Source organism: Rhagoletis pomonella, unplaced genomic scaffold (assembly GCF_013731165.1).
Source record: "Rhagoletis pomonella isolate Grant_MI unplaced genomic scaffold, Rhpom_1.0 Rhpom_scaffold_00004, whole genome shotgun sequence".
NCBI classification, from domain to species: domain Eukaryota; kingdom Metazoa; phylum Arthropoda; class Insecta; order Diptera; family Tephritidae; genus Rhagoletis; species Rhagoletis pomonella.
Window position 1 is genome coordinate 18783374 of NW_023458558.1, and position 5202 is coordinate 18788575.

The 5202-nt window shown below is 33.4% G+C and overlaps 2 protein-coding genes across 2 annotated transcripts in view; both read right to left on the reverse strand.

Annotated features, from left to right (window-relative positions):
- The window catches only part of LOC118737161 (elongation of very long chain fatty acids protein), a 57032-nt gene that overhangs the window by 51136 nt on the left and 694 nt on the right, over positions 1–5202 (reverse strand). The gene's annotated exons all lie outside the window — the stretch shown is intronic.
- The window catches only part of LOC118737162 (elongation of very long chain fatty acids protein-like), a 92396-nt gene that overhangs the window by 5376 nt on the left and 81818 nt on the right, over positions 1–5202 (reverse strand). The gene's annotated exons all lie outside the window — the stretch shown is intronic.

The following is a 5202-nucleotide window of genomic DNA, read 5'->3' on the forward strand; positions in this document are numbered from 1 at the left end:
GTATTACAATATGGATGTACATAAATCGAAAGAGTTGTGAGAAAGCTTTGTTTCGAAATATTTCGAAAATATTTTCAATGATGTTAAGTCAAACAAAAGTTATTGCGAAAAATTTTTTTAAGAGGTGGTGTATTACAATATGTATTTCTAATGAACAAGGCTGAAAAAAAATTTATTTCGAAAAGATTTGGGCGAGTAATGCTACATGCTACAATTTTCATATGTATATACATACATATACTGCCGGCAAAAAGGAGTGGCACAGATGCTGTTTTACAATATATGCATCAATTTTCATTGTAATATTTTTCCGAAAATTTTTTATAAAAATATGGTTCTTTCCACAACAAAAAATTAAATATAATTTCTAAACATTGTGCAAAACTCGCGAAAATTCAACAAATTTTCATGCAAATTTTCAACTTTTTAATCAGATGTTGTGGAATGAACCATATTTTTATAAAAAAATTTTGGGAAAAATATTACAATAAAAATTTTTGCATATACATATGTATGTACATATTTAGGGTAACTATGTAAACCGGTTTTCCGTACAAAATTAAACAATTTTACGAGGTTTACGTGGTTATGAGGCTTTTACGCGTTTAGATGAATTGCCCTATTGTAAAAAAAGCCGCTGTGCCAATACTTTTTGCCGGCAGTGCATGTACACCAAATGAAATTTACGCAATGCCAATGACGCGCCTTCTCTAAATACACAAATTTAATTAGCCAAGTGTACGAATTCGCTCCAGCATTATCTTATCTGAGTCCATAAACGCTTATCTGTGTGCCTGTATGTACGTATGTATGTAATTATATACTCTTGAGTACCCCCTAATTACTGACACATACCAGGGATGTTGCGAATATTTGCATTCGCATTCGTTATGCGAATTATTCGCATCATTTACACATTCGCATTCGACATTCGCATCAAATGATACGAATGCCTTGCGAATGCGAATGTGTACATGGGCAGAGGGTCCACTCAAAAAGCTTTAACAGACGGCTGCGTTGATCCGGACTAACTCGGACGTAATCCGGATCAACTACAGTTAATTCCCGAGTTGATCCGACATTTCAGTTTTAAAACTATTTAAATCCTCTTTCATTTTATACCAAACTTGTTTAATTTGGATAAGCGGTTTGTTTATTATCCGGAAAGTACTTTTATTTCGGAATAATATTCGCAACAACCCTGATATGTACACGCATACATATGCTCGCACCTGTGCGGAAAGTGTGATAAAGATCGCTTTTAAGCCTTCTGACCGGCCCTAAATTTTGCAAAATCTCTTCGTAATGGTAAAAAGATGTTACGCTAATTTCTAAATAACATGCACTTTCTGCTCACATACCAATTTCAATACATCCCAGCACAAACTCGGTAATCGCTTTTAGTGGTAACGTGTTCTAGAAGGCATAGCGTTATAATGCCTTCGAATTTTTTCGCTTCTTTTAGGCATTGCCGGTAATGCAAAGTAGAAAGTCCTACAATATTTTATTTGTTTAGCTTCTTTGCTTCATTTCTGGGAATGCAAAGTAGAGTGTCCTACAATATTTTTTTTTTGTTTCGCTTCTTTGCTTAATTCCGGAGAATGCGAAGTAGAATGCTGCATCGTAGTCATGATGCAATAATACAAGGTGGTATCAATTGAGACAGCTCGATTTGACATTGCCTTAGCTCAGTAGAATGAGAAGAAAAAGGGGAAGAAATTAAGCCCCATTTGGGGGCAAAATATAAAATTTCAAATTTGTTCCTCAACAAAATTTGCTTTTTTATAGTATATTCGTAATGAATTGAAATAAAATAAGATAAACTACCTTTTTAAGAAAAAAATGTGTATACTGAGAAAAAAAAAAAAAAAAATATTCAACTATATTATTAATTGTTAAAGAAGTAGCACTGTCTCACCTAAGGCAGTCAATATGGCGGAATTAGAGCGAGAAGTTGCCAACTGATAACACCTGTATTATTGCATCATGCATCGTAGTCAGCTGAAAAATGGAATGAATATCCAAAAATTCTTTTTCTGCCGTTACTTTCTGTGGAAATTTGTCTCGCATAAAAATCATGTTTTGCTTTGTTCAATTTGCAGCGAAGTTGAAGTCAGTCAATGATCAATCGTGTTTTTTGCTGGGATACTACGCATGTACAGTGTGGGCCAAATAAGACCTACCATCCATAGTTCATAGGTCCATACTTTGCCTAGCAGTGTGCGCAGTCGCTGCATCTTATTGGAACCACAAATAAGGATGCTGCTCTGCCGTTAGCCGCAAAAATTTGTGAATCATTGTTCTGTAAGAAGCCCCAGAAATCGTTTCCGACGTTTCATCCTCATTCTCGAAGAAATATGGGCCGATAACTTTCTGGGCCATAATACCGCACCAAACAGTGTATCTGGATTTGTGTAGCTGGTGCTGGTATGTTGCCCTTAGATTTTCAGAGCTCCACAATCTACAGTTTTGCTTGGAAATGCACTTTATCCGACATCAAAACATTACCTAAAAATCAATTTGTGTGGCTAATTGTGTAAAACGAATAGCGTATTGTAGTCGTTGTTGGTGGTCTAGCTGTAAGTATCCAAGAGATTAACTATAACATGCAGAAAGACAATAACAGTGATATTAAAAAATTAAGAAGCTATACGTGTTTAACATTGATAGGTCTTATTTGGCCCACCCTGTACATAAGAACATACAAGTAAACAAATGTAGTTAATTCTAATGAAAAACTGAATTGTCCGAATTCACTGCGTGACACCAACTTGCCAATTTGCTGCCGAAGCGGATACGTTCGTGTATGTAAATAATATGTACGTACGTACGAGTAAGAAAAACTAAAAAACCCCAAGGTGTGTCCAGACAGTAGATGTGCGCGCAAGGAATCCTTAATTGCACGCAACTGACGCCAAATTGCTGGCTTGTGGCAGGGCAAAAGAAACGCGTCAAAACTTTTTAATATACTAAGTATGTATGTTAAGTCATCGAAGTTTATTCTTTACGCCTATAAACATAGGTACGAAAAATGTTATACATTCTTACATAATATTTGAATATCTATTGTTAATTAACAAATAGAATACAATTTTTATTTTGTACTTAAACTTTGTTATTTTTCTTTGAATAAACATCAGCTACTTCCATCAATAGGCGCAGTGATTTCTTCTTGAAAAATTAGCGAATAAGCATTTATTTTTGCAACAACTTGCAAGCTGATGCCACACCCGCTGGCGACTAATAGTAAATATTAGGCATTTTGTTTACTAATATTCAAAACAAATACCGGATATTATCTGCTTATCCGTTCAAAACACTTGAGGTTAGGCATGAATTTATAGATATATGTATTGTGTTTATTGAGCCATACAGTAGTGCCAAGAGATTTATATAACTCACAGTTGCGAATGTAAAAACGTATCTATGTATGTATATCGGATATTCTAAAGTGCATGGTTAGTAAATTTGCATAAAAAGATTCAAAATGTTAAATATTTACAATCAAAGCTACTTTGTGTAAGTGTGCAACCCCTAAGCACTGTGAAATTGCAAGGTAAATTAATTAAAAAGTTTGCACAAATCTACATCAAATTATTTGACTTTTACATCATGTAACAAAGTTTACTTTTCTCAGAGGGGACGAGAATGCATAGATGACGGTAATACATTTTTTTATTTTATTTATTTTTTCAGAAAAAATCATCTTTTGTATAAATCTGCTTGAGTGCATACCAATAGTTTACGAGTGCTGAATTCCAAAGTGCGCTAAAAACTAAGCAATTGCTTTTTTCAATCAACTGGGAGGTTTTTGAACAGGATAAAGAATTTTCACAAAGCTGTCATGCAGAAAAAGGCCTCCAAAGTCATATACACTTAAGTCTCTTTTTATGCGGTTTTTTAATGCGCCATTTTTTCGCTGTGCCGCTTTTGTTTTTTGAAAGTATTTATCACATTTTTTTCAGGTTGTAAGAGACAATGCTTCTGATAAATAATTTGTCTTTGTATTCTTACATAATTCTTGTATATTTTATGGTATTTATTTTTTTGGTTAAAATACAGATAAAATTTTATTTATTTCATTAATGTTCAGTTTTACATGGAATAATAAGTGTTGAAGGGAAGAAATAAACTTTTTTTCGCTTAATATTACCACACTGGATTTTTTTATGCAGTCTTTTAGAATTTTTTACGTGAAGTATCTGAATTTATGCGGTTTTTGTAAATGCTGTTTTGTTTTTGTATGAAAGTAAAGAACTTTTTTATGCAATTTTTTTTTTTATGCGGCTTTCTGAGGAATGAGGCATGAAAGAGACCTAAGTGTATTGGCATACAATAAATTGTTGAAAAATTTGCATCATATGTATGTACATATGTATTTGTTTACCTGTTGAACAATCGAGAATCGCCAAAGCAACTGAACAAAGAATAAATTTAATCAAAAGACGAAACTCTTTGAGTATTCATGAATGCGTTATCCATACGACCTTGTTATATGTAAATATGTATTTATGTATGTACATATCATTACCTTAATATAGAAGGGCCCTAAATACAAAAAGCCGTAACTAAGTTAAAATCAAAATTCCCTTTTTAATTGATTATAATGCAATTAATCGAATTATAAGTCCACACATAATTTTAAGCAATGAGCAAAATTAGTTATTTAGGGCCTTTCTATATTAAGGAAACGATATGTAAAAATGACCAGAAACACTGAATGGTTCAATTATTTCATTATCAATTAAATCAATTAATCAAAGTTTATGTCAATCATCCGACGCACATATGTATGTATATAAACAAACTAGCCAATTCCCTTGTCGATTCGCCACTTTTACAATTCGTCTTAATATAGTTATACCTTCTGTTTCTCCCACCTACTCTTCACTATTTTCTTAGTTTATAATTCATCATTCTCACATACTCTCACAGTCCAACTTGAGCTCTCTTCCATCAACCGTTATCTTTAGTTTAGTTTTAAGCGTAATAAATCGTTTAGAAAAATGTAGAGTTTAGTTGAAAAATAAAGGTGATGCCGGTCGGAAGCAGATCCACTCTTTTATCATTTTTATTAACTGGTTTCTTTGAGGCTTACTGCTGCAATAACGGCCGCCCCGAGCAATTTCTTCAATCGAAGGTAAATGCCAAATCGCATTAAGGGTGTATGAGGGCGTCGGACAAAGATGCGCTTACACAATT